The sequence below is a fragment of the Ambystoma mexicanum genome, chromosome 5q (genome assembly GCF_040938575.1).
Source record: "Ambystoma mexicanum isolate Mex_15411 chromosome 5q, UKY_AmexF1_1, whole genome shotgun sequence".
Classification (NCBI taxonomy): domain Eukaryota; kingdom Metazoa; phylum Chordata; class Amphibia; order Caudata; family Ambystomatidae; genus Ambystoma; species Ambystoma mexicanum.
The window spans coordinates 338,113,206-338,135,142 of NC_090933.1; positions in this window are offsets into that span (position 1 = coordinate 338,113,206).

The following is a 21,937-nucleotide window of genomic DNA, read 5'->3' on the forward strand; positions in this document are numbered from 1 at the left end:
CAATCTACTTGGGAAGTGTTGCTGGTGTGTTACAGAGTCTAAAGCTATATAAAATTCCCTTTCCATCCCTTTTGAGAAATTGTTAGAGTGCCATTTCTGCTTGGTTTAAACTGTGCCATTTTGCTCAGTTTTGACTCTTGCTCAAACTGTCTATAATTTAAATAGGGAGTTGTATATACATTTCTTGACTGTTTTAACTTGCTTTGATAATAGTGATTTGTGTGTTGAACTTAAGAGTGTGTAAAATAAATACATATATTCTTTTTGATACAAAGCTTTGGTCAGTGTTTCCTTGTTCCATAGCATTGTAGTCCTATTGTGTAAACCCTCAATACTGCTCATCTCCCTCTTGAGATAAGTCTGACTGCTCAGCCACAGCTACCAACTAAATCTGTGTGGTACAGACTGACACCAAAGGGGATTCATTGCATATACCTGTAGTCCTAATCTTCTGTAGTGCTCCCTAAGGGAACTGCATCGGATTCTGCCTAACAGCGCATGAGGGCTGAGTGACGTTTTTAGCATGATTTCGTTGTTGGGGAGCTGTATGCTGGTCCACTGGCCTTTGCGCCATGTAGGGGATTTGTGCAGATGTTTTTGGCACATGGGGCGGGGTTGGGGGCATAACTGGCGCTGCTGCAGGGTGGCTGCGCCACGGCTGGTTATGGATGTTTAAATCCATGAATACGCTGTGCGTCAAAATGGGTTTTGGCGCACGCAGCTGGCGCTTGATTCCATGAATTACCCTCTTAATAAGAAAGAGCATTCCTCACTATTCACAAATAACTAGGGGTTGTATATTAAAGTACTTGCAGCAGAAAATCATTATGCTTTCAGGTAGATGCTTTAGGCCCATAAATGTAAATGAGAAGAGATATAAATCTGATATGGGCTAAAGAAAAGTTACTGGGAGAGTGGTGCTGGGCATAACACTGAGAAATCAACCGAATAAAATTGATAAATGATTCAGATAGAGTCGATATGAGCATAGAAAATCAATCATATAATTTAAATAAAAAACAGCTTGAACCACACACACCTCCCTCATGGTTTTATTTTCCTTTAACATCGATATAAATGCCAAGCAATGAAGGTGGAGAGCAACATGAAAAATCAATGCATTCATGCTCCCTGGAAAGGACTTTAGGAGTATTTTATGCACAGCAGGGCAGCATGCATCCCTGGATACATTTACATTGTAAGAGATCAAGAACCCGCATATTTTGTCCGCTTATCCCTAATAGTCTCTCGGGACAAAGGAAGCGACTTTCTGCACCGTCCGGCAACGCAAACACTAAACAAAAGAGCCTGTTTTATTTCCTAGCACCGTAGCAGCATGACCGTGCACGTTCGCCTCGCTCAAATACATTCGACTGAATGTATCATCATAAATCATCAATCGAATTACCGAACCCAGGTCTGAATTGCTTCTGAGTCTGACTCAGTCACTGCTGGTGCCAAGTGCGGCAGCGATTACAATGCATGCAGGAAGCCTGAGCCAGCCTGGCAGCGCCGCCGCCTCTCTGAATGACTGTAGTAGTGCAGCCCAGCTCTCTGGGCCAGGCTGGAACATGTCAGCTCAGGATCGGTGGTGTGCGTTTTGGGGATATTACCACCCACACAAACCACAGACTGCAGGCCCCAGTTACAAAGCTGACCTATTGGTCTCACACTTCCCAAGCTCAAGAAAGGTATGCAGAGGTTAGTGTGCTCTGCTGACTCACTCTCGTGTAGCCCCATTGCATGGCATACAAACACCAGGCCAGATGAAAGGGCTGCCAGTGTTTTCGCCTAGCCACTCAGATCCACTTGTGTTCACTAAGGAGAACCCAGAGGTTTTTATTTTTATTTTTAGAACTTCAGTCCTGTGATGCAAGCCAGTATGTGTCGGGGAATTGACCCTTTTTTCGACTGTGACCCTAGTTGATATGCATAGCAAAGAAGGGCCCCTCCAAGCCTCCAGCCACCCACCCTTGGTGCCAAACTTGAGTAACAGTCAGACTGAAACTGTGAAGCATCTTATCAGGAAGAAGCATGGCTCATTTTGAAATGCCGATGGCATGCCGAGCAGACCCCCAGCTGGCCCCTTTGTTTTTATAACTTACTGTTTACTCTATGTTAAGCGCACTGCAGGCACGCTGGCCCACGTGCACACATTCTGTCTCCACTGCAGTCCTTGGCTGGGCCAGGCAGCAGGCATCTCGGATAGGGCCCTCGTCGTCATGGCTTTGCTTGAGGTCAGCTCCCAATCATCCTTCTTCCGAATATGTGCTTAGGTGTGGTAGCTGCACCAACCAATGCGCATGGCAGCCCAGGACCAGCATGTTTGGCTGCCTGCAGTGCTACATAGCATCAGCAACAGACCCCCTCTGACCCTGGCCTGAGAAGTCGAGGCTCGGGAGTCAGACAGGCAGGTGGCGGCACTGTGCCAGCACCGCCCAGCCCCCACCCCAGGCAGGCTAAAGCAAACATGATGCAGCACCCACACACCCCACCCCGTGAACTGTTGTTGTTGGGTGAGAGCGCCGAGTGGTGCTGCCTGGCACCACGCTGGGGCACTGGCAACACCACCCCTCATGCTATTAGTGCATCATCAAAGCAAATTCCCTTGGCAACTAAGTGTTCACTTTTCTGTGACGATGCACTTCAACTGTGCGCAATCATTATAATCATTCATGAATGCATCCGGACAGTGCGCATCTCTGCAACAAGCTGGCGGCAGGCTGTGAGGCAAGCAAGGCAACCTTACAAGTACAACTTCTTCAGTTAGTAAATCCGGCCCATCCATGGATATTGATGTGGCTTATGAAACTGGCTCAGGGTGGCTCATAAAACCCACCCCAGGGCCATCCCAATTCGATATTCGTCATCAACTGGAAGCAAATTGAGGTATTTCAGGCCCCAGTTATGGGTTCGTTAGGTTTACATGAAAGTCTGGACACCTATGCAGGTTCTTCAGGTGGTGGAGTGGCACCTTTGGGAGGGCAAGGTAAAAGTTATTTCAAGAGATGATCACTCGTTACTTCAAGTGTGACAGAAATTCAGGAACAGCAGGATTTCTTTGAGCACTTACCAGTTTGAATTAGGATTTCTTGCTCACTTCAATGACCTGTGAAAAAAGGAAAAAGAGCTATCATACCTCACCCCAAATTACCTAGCCTGAGGTGACAAAGAAGGGGAAAGGGCAGGTGGGGCAGCTGAAAAGAAGAGCGGGTAGAATAGTCCATTCTATGTGGAGGATTTTAGTTGCCCGAGCATAGAAGCAGGAGGTGTTTGCAGAAACACAGGAGGGGCAGGATAGGATTGAAGTGGAGACCAGAGAGGAATCCGGAAGTCAATCTGTGCATCACCCATTCAGACCTGAAAGGTGAAAAAAAGGAGCAATCAGTTGGCCCGAAGATTGCAGGTAAGTGTTCCAGAGCCAAACCGAGACTATCGAATCTTGAGGGACACTGCAGTTAAAAGTGTCCTTGTTCTGAGTCAAAAGAGCCAGATTTAGTTGCGACCCCTCTGCCACGTGGGAGTGGGCAATCCCCTCATGGGCACTTTTGTTGATGTCAATGTTGTTTTTTAGGCAATCAAGCAGAGTGGCATGGTCAAGAGTATCAAAAGCCGCAGATAGGTCCTCCGGCGGCAATCACTGCCAACTGAATGGGTGGCAGGGGAGAGCCAGGCTTTGACAGAGGCTTGCATGTGTGTTCAAAAGATTACTTTTGAATGCAAAGTAACTATGGGCCAGAGAATACTTTGAATGCGCCATCAATACGTGGCAGGGATCACTTTATAATTTGGTGTGAAACACAGTAATTACTTTCAAATGTAAAAGAAAAAGTGTGTCAGCACATAGATTACATAAGTGAGCAAAATCAAAATTAGGTCACAGATTACTTCTAAATGCAACAAGAAAATGTGGCAAAGACATTACTGACAGGTCAAGGTACTAATATTCCAGGCACAAGAAAAGGGAGCTATTTCAGATACCTTTTGTGCATAGGAATAAGGAGAAGGACTTGAAGCAAGGCAATGAAATATGTTGCAGGGGAAAGAGTGCAGGATTGCAAAAGGAGCGAAATGCAGGCCAGGAATAGCAGGCAAGAGGAAGAGGTCAGGCAGTCAAGGCAGTAGTGAGTGACATTAATCCTCCAATGGCAGCCTAAGAGGCTGCAAGATGAATGGCAGAGGGGGTAGGGTGCATAGAACAACCAGTTCTAAACAGGGCCAAATCGACGCTGCTCTTGTCTATGCAGCCCTTTGTTCTGATGCTGCCGTATTAACACCTCTACAAATGATCTAGAAGCTGTGATCTCATGAAGATTTCACCCAATCAGGGCATTGCCGGACTCCAAAACGTAAGAAACGTAACAAGAGGCAGAAAATGTCAGGCAGCAGAGCTGGAGTTTCAGGTCCTGCTTTATCTCCCCCGGGCGGGCAGGGGATGTCAGTCCTTGCCAGGCATATGGATAAGTTTGGAGCATTGCACATAGAAAAGGGTGAGGTTGTTTCTCACCAAAATTGTTAACTCTTCAATTGATTTGTGTGGGATCACAGGAATGTTAGTGCAGGGGCCATTTGTAGGGATTTTCTCGGAAACTGACCTATCAATTCTTTCCCAAGATATGACTACCTGGGGTACATTTTGCTTTGCAATACCAAGGATTCCCCAATGCATTAAACTTGGATATCCCTCCTTGTTTCTCTTCATCAAGTCTTTATCTACCTCTTCGACGTGAACAGATTCTATTAAAGACATGGAAGCGAGTATGATGCATTATCTTATCTCCTCATCCAGCAGCAAAGGAAAACACATTTAAAAATACATGCTTTATGAAAAGCATCAACCATATCACCAAGGAAACTGGGAACAGGGCTCTTAATGAGCCAGAGTCGTGAACCCGGAGCAATCATTTCCCTAAATGAGTAAATACATATGATAATGCATGCATATGCATTTACAATGCAGCAATTGGCACCAATCTATCACCTCCTTACACACCTATGCTGCGCACCAGATCTTACTTCAACACATATCTTTTTTTATATCACACCATTTTCTGGCCATGCATCCTGCGAAGAATAAGGTCCTGCTGTCCCTGGGCATGACTTAATGCACCTTAACTCAGATAAGGTTTACGCGCTTTGAGACTCCTACGGTGGTGAGCTGGTGCAGGAAAGAAAAACGTAACCATTTTAATAATAATAATAATAATAAATGTTCCCTCCGTTCCTCCGTTCTTGGCATAAGCTTAGTACAGTTTAGAAAATAATTGATTCAGTATAGAAAATAATGTCCCCAGTTCATCCCAATCCATTAATCAATGTGTTTCGTTTTTTTTTTTTTTTTTAAATCCCCAGAATAAATTGTGATGGAGTGAAAATCAGTTGAAGTTTCCAGTTTAGCAGAGCAGAACATTTCTTGTTTGACCAAACAAGAAGTTGGAAGAACACACTTAAGATTTTGAAACATGCCTATTGCAGGTGCACTTCTCACACCAGCTTCCCAATGTAATTGTAATATAAGGTGCCTGATTTACACAGCGCTTCTCAGAGGGATTACGCCATTGTAAAATGCTTTTGTAAATCAGGCCCATGGCCTGATGTCAGAGGCGTGGCTGGGGGGCGGGGGCTGAGGGGGCTAGAGTCCAGGGTCTTTTGGTTGTAGTCCCAGATAAAAGCTCAGGAGCTGCAACCAAAAGGTTAGCTAGCCCGAGTCGCGACAGTCCAGTCCCCACATTAGCCGTAGGGCCGGCTCTTTTCCAGACCTGGCAACACCCCTGCCTGATGTTCTTGTTTCGAGTCCAGTCCAGCAAGGAGCGGAAGGCTCGTGGAGACACTGGCCGGAAGCTCGCGCTCCTTTGCAGACTCTAGATCTGCCTTTGAGAGGCTGGCGGCAACGAGCCTTTTCAGTTTAGGAATCCGAGGGAACGCGCACTATGCGAAAGCATCATTATCGTTTCGAAGAGGAGGCTTTCATGTGAAGCGCCACGGACGAGAGAGGCAGGCCGCTCTGGACTCCGTGTTAGTGTTAATGAGAAAATGGATAATCATCTGCGGAAGGCAGCGCCATTACATTTACTAGGGGGAGCGACGGCTTGTTTGATGGCCTTCGAGAGTGTTCTTCTGTTGCAAGGTATGCTGGGCAATTCTGCTTGAAGGATCCTCGACATCTGCCCTCATTATCAGGTTTACTTCGCCCATATCTCCCTGAATACACGCACCGCTGCCACTGTTTCCATGCTAATGTTTTTCTCAGAAACCATCACCCCCCATCGTGCCTTTCTATGTGCGCACTGCAGTCAAAGAGAGATGGCATGTGCCTGGCACTGCGTACTGCGCTTTCATGCTTCTGCTCGGCTCTCGGGGATGCAGCGAAGTGCTACGTGGGTCAAGAAACTCATTTTAAAAACAAAAGCCCCAGGACATGGTTTCCCAGACAGAAATGATATCTCAGTTGGCTACACCCCAATGACAGAGGTGCGTGTAAACCTCAAGTCAAGAAATCAGGTGGTCTTCCCCACCAGCTTTTTACATCTAGGTGCCTGCAAGAATATTAACTAATGTTTGAGACGTACTTGTTGTTAGGGAGAATTCTCAGAAATGTGCCAATTCCCACTACCTTAGCACTTAGACCCCCAGCAACTTTGTTGGATTTTTTTTATTTTTTTTATTGAACTTTACACAGTTAAAACTGAGTTTTGTCAACGAAAACAGTAACAGATCCGACCCGGGCGAAACTCTTCAGGGATCAGCAGAAGGAAAGAAGAGAAGAGAGAGGAAAAGAAGAAGAAGAAAAGGTAAGCATTCCGCCATTGTTCAGGCCAATGCGGAGGTGGTTTCACCGGACTCATTGGCATTAGTCTGCATGATTTTTGCAAAGACTAAATCGATCAGTTTAGATAGTGCCTGAGACCATTTGGTACTCTCCCCGGAGATTAGTCTATTCCATATGTCGTTTTTCTGCAAAACCCACAATCTCTCAGACAAAGGGAGTAGATAGACATTTCTTATGTCATTAATGGCGATGCAATCCATTATCAGGTGTTTTAGTGTTTCAGTTGTGTTTGGGCTTTTACAGAGACGACAGAGTGTTACAGAACCCTGATTTCTGAGGGCCAATATCTCTCTGGTTGGTAGCAGGTTAAAGCGGGCTCTCATAATCACGTTTCTCAGTTTTTTTTCCGGAAATTTAGCACAGTAACTTAGGGGTTTTTTCAGCTTGTTAAAAGAGGGTGGTAGATGACTCAATAGTTTGTTGTTAGATGCCTGCTCTATTGTGGTAATCCAATCCATGTCTTCCATTTTAGTTTTGATATGATCTGGGTTTTCCTTTAGCTCCGTCTGGGAACATTTGATCATTTCAAGATCTTCTAGTCTCCTGTTGACCCAGTTTTTTAGTGCGAGACAATTGCCAGTTGAAATTTCTGCGTGAATAATGTTCAGAATCGGTAAAGTATCCGCAGAGATGATTTTCCTATATAAGCGCATCGCACTTTGGTTTACCAAGGATGTTAGAGAAACCAGTCCTAGTTCCCTTCTGATGGCAGCTATTGCAGTACACTTGGGGAGACCCAGCAACGTTTTCCACACGTATCCTTCCAATTTGTTCCAGATTTGCGGAGGAAGATACAGCGAAGCTTCTGCTCCATATGTCAGAGATGGGACTACTTTCGTTTTATAGAACAGGATGGCTGGTAACAGGGAGAACTTTCCGAACTTACGGTCGATCGCCCTTATTTGAGCCGTTAGGCATTTTACTTTTGCCCACAGTTGAGTTTGAAAACTAAGGTCTGTTTTGGAAGTGTCCAGTTGTGTCCCCAAGTATTTAAAGTTGGTGACCACTTCGATGTGTTCATTGTCAAGGTAAATATTGGGCTTAGAAGTGTAAGAGGATTCAATTCAGCACTACAGCTAAGTTAACGCCTAGTCTAGAATACTGAATGAAAACCCTTATTGATATATCTTTAGGTCCAGTTCATGCGTTCTGGATGACTACCCCTGTATAACACCCCTCTCTTGGAATCCCCCTGACCCCACTGAGCCAAGAAGTAGTTCTGTTTTGCAAGTTTAAAAGGTTTATTTGATAATTTAAAATAGATATATATATCACGCTTTATAATAAATTAATAATTGAATAGCACACTTAATCTGATATGATAAAGATCAACAATGGAGAATCTGGCACTAGCACACTTCTTATAATCACTAATGAGTTGACATGAAATGGATAAGGTAGCACACTGGTAAATAGGAACAAAAGTATAATGTGGTAGAGGATGCTTTATGTAAGCTCAGGTGGATGCAATATTCAATGAATGCAGTACAGAAAATACTCAATATGATTTCAACCAAACAATGTAATCACTTTTCTCTGGCTATTCACTCCCCCCCCTCTTTATGCAATGCAAGGAAATGGGAGGAAACACACAGTTCTCAGAAATGCAATCAATGTAATTCAGTTCAACCCAGCAAGCTTAGACAACAGAAAACAGATAGGAGTTTTGAAAACACAAGCCCAAATGCTTTGATATGTGCTAGCAATGGATGAGAAATATGCTAAATTTGCTTTTAATTCCCTTTCAGAGGTTCAGGGTGAGTGGTATCTAGTTAATATTAGTCCAGGCTCACACTATCAATGATGCAGGGATAGTTAACAGGTTAAACGAATTTCTGGCAAATGGAAAAGCAAAACTGCTGTCTTTTTACACGTGAAGAAATTGCAAATCGCGGTAAAATTCGCGGATGCGCCGAGCGCTATTACAGAGGAACCGCAAGGACTATCTCTATCGTTTTGGGGTCCTAGGAAAGCATAGGATCTCAGCCTCAAAATGAAAGTTACTGCAAGTCTCTAGCACAAACGGTTGCGGAGATATGAGCGATTGAATAAAGGTCGTTTTCAGATTTGAAATTTTAAACGCACACTTTTTCAGCTTTAAAAATGATAGCAGGATAACACAATTGCTAAGCTGCAGTTCTACTTAGATAAAAAATGGATTGAATTATATTATTTTAACTAGGAGATTGGTTCTGCACAGTTTTCTAGGTACTCACACTATATTCTTGAGTGAAATGGGCCTCATCACGGATCTGGTCAGGGTTTTAAATTCGCCTCTGGTCTCTGCACTTCACAGTGATCTGGGTCAGCTCTCTCTGGTTCTCTGGTCTGGGTCTCTAGTTCTGGATAGATTGAAGTCTCTAGTTTGGCTCTCTGGAGGTTTGATGGAGGTAAAGTATGGATTTTTCCGGCAGAGCGTCCCGCTGCAGATGGAATTGAAAAGTCCCTATCTGTCCTGTCTGTCTGCTTTTATGTGTTTAGAATGTGGGTGTGTTCTAGCATCACTGACCCTACCTCTCTCTCAGCTTCTAATTGGTCAAACTTCCATTTATCATTTGATTGGGGAATGAACTGTGAGTCAGAGTGATGTCATTTTACAGCCTGCAGAAAGTCCACTCCTCCTGTCAACTTACACACAAATCTAGATTTGAAACAAATACATATTTGCAGAGGTACATATTGTTTTAAAATCATATGCACCCATCATGCATTACAGGAGGTATCCCCTGTTCAAACTCTGCTCTTCCTGGGAGCTTGCATTCAGAAATGGCACATATTTCACTTTTTAACTGATTTTGCAATTTCTGACATTGACCCAACTTTACATACATGTGCGCAGGGAGTACGGACATTAACTGATGAAGTTTCAGATTTTTAACATGCATACATTTAGAGTTATCCCCACTTTTCCGCTGACACCCCCCTGAACATACCACCGGTTCTAAAAACCTCTTAAACTGTGGGCAGAAAAATCACAAGAATTATGGTATCATTTATAAAATTTTCACATATCCGCTCTATGAGTTATTCATCTTTTTAAAGTTATGTTCTGGCTCCAAAGGGGTGTGGTTTACCCTCAGCACAAGGTTGAATTTCTGGTTTTTCCAGTTCTGCCAAGCCAGCTTGCTCTCACAGGCAGTGCCCCTCCCCTTTCCTCAGGAGGAAGCCACTTTTTACGACCATTTACGACTCCTGCCAATAAAACCTTTGCCTGAGCCAGGACAGGGCTTTGTTCACTTTCCTGCAGAGCACAGGTAATTCAATTATCAGATAGATGGCATATCCTTAGTGTGAGCAGCAAAAGGGCAGCTAGGCCTGGGAACACAGCTGTGACTCAAGTTTCACTCCTGATGGGGGTAGTTGCCAGGCAGAATTCAGTTCCTTAAGCCAGGTTTCAGATAAAATGTCACTTTTTGTTCCCCAGTTCCTGCATTCAAATAAAACTAAACATTTTTACATATGCAGCTAGAATGCTGATTCTAAGTGCAAAACTATGACATTTCAACAGTTACAAAGGCATGTGACACCAAACATAGGTCACTCATTCAATCTAAACATTTTCGATTTTAGTGTCTTTAAATCCAGTGCAACTTAAACTGCTGACTCCATAGCTCAGCCAGTTTTGTTATAAGCATTGTTCTGGGCTCTTCATTTCCCAGATTTTGTAGGCACACAAAACTCCATTCTACCAAATGTCTGCTGGTGTTCAGTGAATATTTTGCACATATTGCAATGTTTGAAATAGGCACTTTGGCTTGCCTTCAGAGAAACACAGGGTGGTTTTAAACTGCCGGCTTTTGGATAGTGGTGAGTACTGGTACTGCACCCATTTTTGGGATTTAAGAAAATGAATTCCCAACAATTCTAGGTTGCATTTGGCAATCAGCATTGCCATTCCCAATGGTTTCAGACTACTGTGCGGGTAGTCCAATGGTGGTTTTAAAGCGCTTTGAAGCTAACCGGCGCTACTGTTTTTCCTTTGGCAACCCATTTCCCTCATGGCAACCCGGCCTTTCATTCTCGCACTGGTGGGTGGCAAGTGAGGCAACCATTTTGGTGTGCGCACAAACTGCGCAGCTTTCCTGGATTTCGGCGCACATGTGGGTTTTCCGCCATCTTGAATTTTCTAAGCCCACAGCACCAAATGTTGTGGCATGATAGCTTAAACGTGGGTCAGGACACCCAACAAGCCCCCCCCACGCGACTGAACTTTGAATTTGAGTCGATGGGGAGTCGCGTGCCCAAGGGTTTTGACCCACGCACCGGTCTGTCCGCATAATCTTCTTCCTCTTCTGTAGATGGCATAGTTCAGCATCTTCTTCTCCATCCGGTACTGATCGATCGGTTCTCCTCGCCAGTCCTGATGGGAGTATTGGGCGGTCCACTGGGCCCATCGGATCTTCGTTCCCGGTCTCCGGATCGTCCTCCTTGGCCCGTCTTCAGGTTTTCTTTCTCCTAGGACGACAAAGGAAGAGCGGCAATACCTACTCATAGACGTTTTTCCACCACTGTTGAGATAGTGGGGCAGCATATGCATTTCATCATAACGAAACATTACATTCTTATTTTGAAAAAAAAACAGTATAACTAAGAGACAGTTTCATGCAAATCACAATATTTTAGAGACTAGATGTGGTATGTTTTATGGTTGGAACTGAATTAGTCTGAGACAGTACCCGCTAGGATTTCAGAGGATTCCTCCAGTTGTTGCAGAGTGTGCCTGGGATGGCAACATTTCAACTGGTTTACGTGGACCCACTTGTCTTCCCCCTCTGCCAAAGGACCTTTGGGGATGTGGATTTTGTAGGCCACAGGGGAGATTTTGTCTATGATCTCGAATGGTCCCTTCCATGTAGGCAAAAATTTGCGCTGCTTGGCCTGGTTCCTTTGGAAGTTGTATAGATAGACCCGGTCCCCCACCTGATATTCCTTCCTGGAAGTTTTCAGGTCATAGTGGGTCTTCATGCTATCAGCTGATCTTTCTAGATTCCGCTGAGCATAAGCAAAAGCATGTTGGAGGTGTTTCCTTAAATTCTCCACATACTCATGAGTAGTGGAGGCATTTATCAGTGTCTGCTCTTGGGTCCTGTAGAGCAAATGCTGAGGAAGCACCATCTTGCGTCCAGTCATCAACTCAAATGGTGACATTTTGGTTGCAGATGAAGGGGTAGATCTGATAGCCATTAGGACCAGGGGTAATCGGATATCCCAACTTGGCCCAGAATCTGCCACAAACTTCTTTAATATGCTCACAATGGTTCGGTTATATCTCTCTACTGCCCCAGAAGAAGCTGGTCTATAAGCAATATGCAGCTTTCTCTTGACCCCCAGTATCTCCCACATCTTTGTCATTACTTCACTGGTGAAGTGGCTACCTCTGTCTGACTCAATCCTTTGAGGTAGACCAAAACGGGAAAAGATGTGGTTAATCATCAAGGCAGCTGCAGTTTCTGCCTTGCAGTTTGGGGCTGGGAGACATTCCACCCACTTGGTAAACAAGCATGTCACAGTCAACATGTACTTATTCCCCCTAGCCGAGCGAATCACGGGGCCTACAAAGTCGATTTGTAAATCTGACCATGGCAGTGTCATTCCCCTCTTTTGTAAAGGCGCCCGGTGTGTGAGGAATGTCGGCTGAAATTGTGCACACACAAGACAACCCTTCAAATATTGGTTGAGGTCCTGGCCCATGTGTGGCCAGTATGCAACCTCTCTTAAGATTTCCAATGTTGTGTGAAACCCCCTATGACCGGCGGTGGCCACATCATGGGCGTGACTTAACATCAGGCTTCGGAATGAGGTAGGAACCACCCACTGATCGTGGCCAGCTTTGGATTTCCTTACCAACAAACCGTCTTGGATCCGGAACATTTTTGGACATTTCATCAACACTCTTAGGTCCTCTTTCCCAATGTAATCGGTATCCGTCAGGGGAAAGTTCTCAGGGTCCTCAAGGTGCTGGTAAAACTTACCAATTATTGTATCCCCCTTCTGAGCTGTAATCAAATCAGCATCAGGGGTCTCCTTACTCCATTGTGCAATTGAAAGGTCGTTGTGAGCATTTGTCTGGGACCTAGTGATAGCAGTGACCTGGATTTCCCCCAACAGGGACTCAATCTCAATTAGATCCCCTTGGATGGCCCCGGTTTTGGCCAGCTGATCAGCTAAGTCATTTCCAGTTTTGTCTGGTCCCTCTACTTTGGAATGACCCTTGATCTTTTTCCAATAGATGGTCATCTCATTCGAGGTGACCAGATCATCAATGTTTTGGATCAACTTCCCATGTTTCAAGGGTTTGTTGTTAGCACATAACATGCCTCTGGTTTTCCAATTAACCAGGTGCTCCACGAACCCGTTCCGTACATAATCCGAATCTGTGATTATGACCAGTTCGTGGAGTTGATGCTGGACAGCAGTGAGGATGGCCTGATGCACAGCCATCAATTCTGCCACCTGACTACTTCGGGGACCAATTTTGTATCCAGCGGAGGGTTCTGGGGACTCATTCACCCATGCATTCCCTACGCCAGCCACCAGTTCTTTCTCCCCGTTGTTGTCAACATGGTAAGAGCATCCATCCACATACACAGTGGGCATTCCCTTACACTTGTCTTCTTCAAAGACTTTGTGTGGGGAATTAAGATATGCCTCCGTGTTGTCCTTTATTTTTAGACTTTCGTCCTCGAGACAGTTTTCTCTGGCACAATCATGCAAGTCAGCCAGACCTTGCGCGAGGGGACTCTTCTTGTTTTGGCCATATCTGACCTCCACAGGAAAGCCTTGCATTGACAGAATCCAGGAAGTAATTCGGGAATTACTCACATTTCCGGCCCGGATTCTGTCACTTTGGAGATATTGCAGAGGCTGGTGTGGAGTCTCCACTATGATGTGTTCCCCCTGGATAAACGGGCGGTAATTCTTCAATGCCCACACCGTTGCCAGGAGTGCCTTCTCACAATCGTTGAATTTTTCCTCCACAGAGGATAAAGTTTTGCTCGCATAGGAGATTACTTTATTGACCTTGTCATGCTTTTGGTATAATACTGCCGTCAAGCACGTATTAGAGAACCCCGTCTCCAGGAAGAACTCCTTGTTTCTGACAGGGTAAGCTAGGCAAGGCGCTTGTGAGAGGCTTCTTTTGAGTTGTTTTACTGCCTCGGCTTGTTCTGGACCCCATTCCCACTTGACCCCCTCCTTCAGGAGATGAATCAGGGGTCTGGTGATCTCTGCGTAGCCCTCAATGAACTTTCTGCTGTAATTAGTCAGTCCAAGGAGGCTCCTTAGTTCCCGCAGAGTTGTGGGGTCTTTCAGTTTCTGAAGTGCTTCCACTTTCTTTTCCTGGGGACAAAGACCCTGAGGAGTAATCTCATGCCCCAAGAAGTTAACACGGGTTTTACACCACTGTGCTTTCTGAAAGGAAAGTTTTGCTCCGGCGGCCCTCAACTGTGTCAGAACATAACGGATCTCCGCTATGTGTTCCTCAACAGTTGAGCTTTTGATGAGGACATCATCTACATAAGCCAGGTTACCCCTTGCACCCAAGTCGGGCATGGCCTTGTGTAGAAAAATGTTGAATTCATTGCCGGAGTTGAGGTATCCGAAGGGAGTCCGGGTCCATGTGTACTGCTGGCCCCCAAAGGTAAAAGCCAGCTTGTATTGGTCCTCCCTACTGACAGGCACGGTCCAGTATCCATTGGTCAGGTCTATTGCAGTGAATACCTGTGACCCCTGAATCTGGGCCAGACCTTGGTCAATGTAGGGCAGAGGCCATCGGGAAGTATGGACCCGTTTGTTGAGCTCCCTGAGGTCGGCGCAGAGTCTCCACTGGCCGTTTGGCTTCAATATTCCCAGCACCGGATTATTGAAGGTGCTGTGGACTGGACGGATTATTCCCCGGGACTCAAGGTTCTTAATTATTTCAGTAAGGGACTCCATTGATGCGAGAGGCAAGCGATATTGCTTCACAAACACAGGAGTCATGCCAGGGTCCGTGGGGATTGTTGTTGTGTGGATGTCAGTGCGACCACAGTCATATGAGTCTACCGCAAAGAGATCTTGGAAATCCAAGAAAACTTGTTTCAACTTTTGCTTTTGTTCCAGAGTCACACAGGCATCAGCTAGGTTGACTCTCTCTTCCACCATCTGCCTGAAGCCTGGAAAGACTTCTGGTTTGGCTATCTCCGCGGCCTCCTCCAGCTGGGTGGAGAAATCCCTGGTCAGAGTGCTGATTTGGACCGGAGGCTTCAGGTGGGAAAGGCAGCCCTCATGGACCTGGAAAATCACCTCATCCCTCCTGAAGTCACAAGTCACATCTTCCTCACCATAGGGGCAGGAAGTGTACACCAGGAAGTTCCCCCCATGCCGGGTAAAGATCCTGTCTGGTGTTGTATTGTCATCCCTGTCACTGTCAAAACAGTCCTTGGGGATTGGTCCTAACAGTTCATTTACTAAGTCGATGGAAAAATGTCGGTCATCAACCGCCATTCCAATAATGGTGCCTGCGGCTAGAGTAATACTCTTTAAGTCGCTGTTATCCACCTCTATTGGAATGGTGTCATGTTCTATGTTGACTAATGGAGTTGGGTTTACCCCCAACCCTTGCTGTTGGAGAGAAGCGTTTAGATGTATGTAAGCATCAGGGTTTTTCAACTCTTGTCCCCTTTTAACTTTCACTTCCAGGGAGAATTGTCGGGTCCTTTCTGGGATGGTGACTTCCTCTTTAATCTGAATTTCAACTGCATAAGGTAGCAATTGAGCTGACCTAAATGCTTTTTCTGGATCATCAAAGCCCATGGGATTATCCGCTAATCGGGACCAAGCTTTGAAGTTTATTAGGTCCAAACTAATGGCAAAGCGATTGAGAATGTCACTGCCTAAGTAAAAGGCGGCAGGGACGTCTCGCACGACCCAACAATTGTGGACTATGCTCTTGTTGCCAATGGAGATTTTGAGCATACACCTGCTTGGCAGGAGATGTTTGGAATTAGGTGCTTCCAGGTCCATTTCCCATTTGTCTATCAGTTTGAATGTGGGAATGGCTGGATCTTTTGGGAGTTGGCGAAACATGGCTTCGCTGATGAAGCTCTTACCGTTGTTCACACACACTCGAGCGAGAACAGAGTCCTTCCCATCATTTAACTGAACAGGGATGAACAACTGCTCTCCAATTTGCTGAATATCAGCCAGGCTCTGAGCTGATTTCACATTTTTCTGGACTATAGGAGTGGGAGTTTCTGATTGTGGATTAGTATAGAATCTCAGAGTGTTTCCTTCCAGCGTGGAGTACCACTTTAGACTGGAAGGAAGGTTGATTTTCAGAAATAGAGAGGACCCCCCATCACCAGTCTGTTGTCCTACTGCTATTACTGTCACGTCTGGAATTTGGTTGTTCTGGAAGTGAAATTCTACTTGGTCAGATTTTTGTTCAACCATGTGGCAGGTGCCGTTTAAACTAACATGGTTGACACTCTGTTTTAATTTTATTGGTCGGCTAGTCTGGGTCCAGAGGACCCTGTTTACGCAATCTATTAGGGGTGACAACCTTCTCAGGAGGTCATTCCCTAGTAAACAAGGGGTGCCCTCTGGGGTCACAACTATGACCGGGTGTTTCAATTTATGTCGCCCAATTTTAATGTCCAAGTCTGCAGTCCCCTCAACGGGAATTTCCTTCCCGTCAAAGTTCTGTAGTTGTCCCGGAAGAGAGGTGAGAGGAATTTGGTAATTCTCTCCCCTTCCTGCATTCAGTTCGTCAAAGGCCCTTCTGGACAGAAGGGTAGCTTGAGATCCAGTGTCCACCAGTGCCGAGATTGTACCCTGCCCCTGTACTTGTACCGGGGCATAATATCTTCCCTCCTTCTCCTCAAGGGGGCACAGATAATGTACATTTTTGGACAACTGGTGGGCTAATTTTCTGGTTTTGGACATCGCTAGCGAAGAGATTTGGGCAGAATTCTGTGGAGAGCCTTGGGAATCTGAAAGAAAAATTTGGCAACTGGAGATCAGAGCCATTGTGGGTTCCCCTGGTTCCGGTTCTGGGCCGCCCCCCCCTTTTTGGAGGCAGTCACCAGGATGGGTTTGAACCAGGGGATTTTCTTGCTGTTGGTTCTGGGATGAGATGGTGGGCGGCGGTAGCTCAGTCTCCACATCTCCCCAGTCTGGATTTGCATCCCTAGGGACCCATTTTTCTTTGGGAGGAGTTCCCCCCTCTCTGAAGGAGAAGATCCTTTTCCCAGGATCCTCTGAGGATCCCTCTCCCTCAAATTGGAAGATCTGTACCTCCTCCTCAAACTGAGTCTGTTTGGGTCTTTTGTTTCTCCTACCCCCCTCTGCTCCTTAGGAGGCAGACTTTCAGGGGCAAGAGATTTTGTTTCCGGTTCCTGGGTTTCCAGGGGCTGTTTACAAGTGAGGAAGGAAGCTTCCTCCAAGGCTTTACACCCCCCTTCCCTTTGTGCCTCCTCCCTGGGAACCGGTGAGTTATCGGGGTGCTGCCCCCGTCATTGTTCTGGCGCACCAGGTCCAGAGTTGGGTACGTTCTGCGCCGGCATGCCGATCTGAGGGTTCTGCTGAGCCCTCAGTATGTGACCCATATCCCGCGCCATGTTTTGAACCTGGCGCTCTAACTGGGAAACCCGCTCAGGCTGATACGGGACCCTGTTTTCTCCCCTGGGCTGATCCCGGGAAGGGTAGCTGTCCCTTCTTTGGTAGTACCCCTGGTTGGGAAGATTTGGGTACCCCTCCACCCTTGGCCTCCCCTCTCCCGGATTCAGTGGTCTGGGCTCAGGGAATTGGGGAAAGAAGGATGGATGATTTTGGGGTTGGAAGTCGGGTGGATATCTGGGGAAAAAGTTCTGCCCAGGGTTTGGTAAATTTCTGCCCTCCTGTGGGAAGTTTGGAGGGAAGTTCCCTGGGTTAGGTGCTTGGCTGGATTCCCCCCCCCTTGGGCTGGAGGAGTCCACACATAACCCAGGATGGGTCTGTTACCTTTGTAGCAAGGACTTACATAGTCAGGAGAGCGAGGGACCCCATTTGTGGGGCTGCCTCCCTGGCTCCCTGTCTGTGACTGACCCGAGGACCTCCTGGGCCTAGCATTATTAGGTGCAGGTGGGTTTTTAGGCCCCCCCATCTCCAAATCCAAAACGGGGGTGACCTTTACCTCTGCCACCTTGGCAGCAGCAGGGGTGCTGTTGGCTTTGGGGTTTTTCTGGGCATTACTTTTGCTATCTATCGGTTTCTGCACCTCATAGATCCGGGTAGCCTGTTCAATGACCCAATCTAAGGATCTTTTCTCGTGAAAATCCCTCACGAGCTGGGTCATGATGTATTTGGGCAAGGCATGGAAAAACGTATTTATGAACTCTCTACTATCTGTGCGCACCCTTCTTGTGGTCTGTGCAAAAGCACGCTTTAACTCCTGCACAAATTCTTGTGGGGCCTGATCCTCCCCACATTGCAAATTGTAGGCTGCCTTGCGAGCCTCTTGAGGATTTCTGTGAACAGAAAAATGTTTCAGGATGGCCGCCTTATATGTGGACCATCTTAAATGATTTTGGTCCTCCAGCCCCGCAAAGAAACTGGAGTATTCCGGGGAGAATGTCCACTTTACATATTGAATACAGCTTTGGCTGTCCTTCAAATGGAAAGTCTCCATCATTTGTTCAAACAACTCTAAGTGCTCCCAAACAGAATACTTAGCGTTCTTATGGTAAGGCGTGATGACGCTCCTGATCGCCTTAATCTGCTTTAAGGGGTCCTTAAGCAAGGCCCTTTTTGCCTTATTGGCCTTTTTGGTTCGGGTAACCCTTGTCCATTCATCCTCGGACTCAGAGGCACTGCTCCCAGAGGTTCCCGTCTGATCTTCCAGGTTTTCCCGGATTCTGCGAGCCTGGGAATGGCTGGCAGAATGTGGGGACCTCGTCTCCTGTGTCCTGCGCAGTTCAGAGGAGTCTTCAGATTCCTCTTTGCTGCCAGGATTTGATGGGTACCCCCTCCACTGACCTAACTGGGCAGAGGTTTTCAGGATGCCCTTAATGGGCCTACTCTCCTGGGGTTCCCCACTGAACTGTACTGTACTTGGGTGCCCATACCCGGATGCCCACCCCTCCATTCCTGAGTGGTACTGGCCTATGAGCCCCATACTCTTAGCTGGATAGTAATCTGCCATCCCTGCAGCCCTGTGCTCATGTGCGCCAGGGGACATGGGGGTGGTAGAGTCCAGGGACTGGGGGAGATGAAGGCCCCTGGTGTTAGGGCTCCTGCGGTTATGGTCAGGAGTCTCTCTTTCCCAGCGGACCTCATCTCTATCTGCCCCTGCTCCCTGTTGCAATGCAAGAGCCTGCATTTGTGCTTTCAGTTCCTCTGTTAAGGCCTTACTCGACTCTATCAGTTTCTCCTGCATCGCTACCTGTTGTTGGAGCCTATCATTGTGTTGACAGAGGGCCTCGTTTTCCCTCTGTGCTTCCTGGTTGGTCCTGGAGAACTGGGCCAGTCTTTGCTGCAGGAGGTTTACCTCCTGAGCGGTGTCCCTATTGGCCTGCTCCTTTCTTGCTAGAGCATCTTCCACCCTTCTGGTGTGCTCTACCAAGTTCTGGTTTTCTTTTTGGAGATCACCCAGCCCCTGGAGGGCCAGGTGATTTTCTTCAATTTCCTTTTTTAAGTGGCAGACTTCCTGGCCTATGGCGTCTCTTTCCTGACTAAGAGCCTGCATTTGTGCCGCCAGGTCGTCCCTTTGCCGTTGAAGGGCACCAGCTTTTTGGCGCTCCTCATCAAACTCTGCCTGGGTATCCAGGTCTTTCAGAATCAGTTTATTGCTCTCCTCTTTCTCTCTGTCTAGTTGGATTTGCAGGGTGGCTACCTGCTCTGTGCATGCCCTGTTGAAATTGATCTGTTGCTCCAGCTTTTTCTGGTTCTGCAGTAAGGAGTCCAAACTGTCTTGGTGCTCCTTCTGCAGGGCCAGAAATTGGGTATCCTGGTCTGTCTTTTCCTGTTGTAGGATGCCCATATCCTCTTTTATTTTAATGATATATTGCCTACTATCATTTTCTGCCTCCTGGCTCCTCTGCAGCCTCTGCTCAGAAGAGTCCAGATCAGATTGGGCCTTCTGTAATGCCATCTGTTGCCTATTTGCCAGATTTTGGCTTTCAGCACATCTATCCTGCATGTCTCCCATATATAGGTACAGGTATGCTGCTATCCTGGCAATCTTATTGTGTTCCTCTTTGGCTTTAGGAGCCATATATAGTTCACTCAGGGCCACATGTAAGGGACCCTGATCTCTATATATATCTGACCCTGTTTCAGTGACCTGTTGTGTGATGGCCTGCAACCACACATCCTGGCCCTGTTCGGTCCATTCACCTCTCACAAATAGCTTATGCAAGAGGTGCTCTCTGGCTATTTTCATGTCTACTAAGGTCGTCATTCTAGAGATTGGTCTCTGTCCTGATTTACAGAAGTTTGTATTTTATTTTTTTGCAGAACAGAACTTTTCTTGGAGTGTCCCTTTTGAGGAATGCTTCACAGCGTAATGCAGCGTGGTGATCCGACTGGATGTATGTATCCCGTCAGTTAGCACACTGTATTAAGCTGCACAAGTGGTATTCTAACCCAAACGTCCGGCTCGAGCCCCCAATTTGTAAGAGGATTCAATTCAGCACTACAGCTAAGTTAACGCCTAGTCTAGAATACTGAATGAAAACCCTTATTGATATATCTTTAGGTCCAGTTCATGCGTTCTGGATGACTACCCCTGTATAACACCCCTCTCTTGGAATCCCCCTGACCCCACTGAGCCAAGAAGTAGTTCTGTTTTGCAAGTTTAAAAGGTTTATTTGATAATTTAAAATAGATATATATATCACGCTTTATAATAAATTAATAATTGAATAGCACACTTAATCTGATATGATAAAGATCAACAATGGAGAATCTGGCACTAGCACACTTCTTATAATCACTAATGAGTTGACATGAAATGGATAAGGTAGCACACTGGTAAATAGGAACAAAAGTATAATGTGGTAGAGGATGCTTTATGTAAGCTCAGGTGGATGCAATATTCAATGAATGCAGTACAGAAAATACTCAATATGATTTCAACCAAACAATGTAATCACTTTTCTCTGGCTATTCACTCCCCCCCCTCTTTATGCAATGCAAGGAAATGGGAGGAAACACACAGTTCTCAGAAATGCAATCAATGTAATTCAGTTCAACCCAGCAAGCTTAGACAACAGAAAACAGATAGGAGTTTTGAAAACACAAGCCCAAATGCTTTGATATGTGCTAGCAATGGATGAGAAATATGCTAAATTTGCTTTTAATTCCCTTTCAGAGGTTCAGGGTGAGTGGTATCTAGTTAATATTAGTCCAGGCTCACACTAGCAATGATGCAGGGATAGTTAACAGGTTAAACGAATTTCTGGCAAATGGAAAAGCAAAACTGCTGTCTTTTTACACGTGAAGAAATTGCAAATCGCGGTAAAATTCGCGGATGCGCCGAGCGCTATTACAGAGGAACCGCAAGGACTATCTCTATCGTTTTGGGGTCCTAGGAAAGCCTAGGATCTCAGCTTCAAAATGAAAGGTACTGCAAGTCTCTAGCACAAACGGTTGCGGAGATATGAGCGATTGAATAAAGGTCGTTTTTCAGATTTGAAATTTTAAACGCACACTTTTTCAGCTTTAAAAATGATAGCAGGATAACACAATTGCTAAGCTGCAGTTCTACTTAGATAAAAAATGGATTGAATTATATTATTTTAACTAGGAGATTGGTTCTGCACAGTTTTCTAGGTACTCACACTATATTCTTGAGTGAAATGGGCCTCATCACGGATCTGGTCAGGGTTTTAAATTCGCCTCTGGTCTCTGCACTTCACAGTGATCTGGGTCAGCTCTCTCTGGTTCTCTGGTCTGGGTCTCTAGTTCTGGATAGATTGAAGTCTCTAGTTTGGCTCTCTGGAGGTTTGATGGAGGTAAAGTATGGATTTTTCCGGCAGAGCGTCCCGCTGCAGATGGAATTGAAAAGTCCCTATCTGTCCTGTCTGTCTGCTTTTATGTGTTTAGAATGTGGGTGTGTTCTAGCATCACTGACCCTACCTCTCTCTCAGC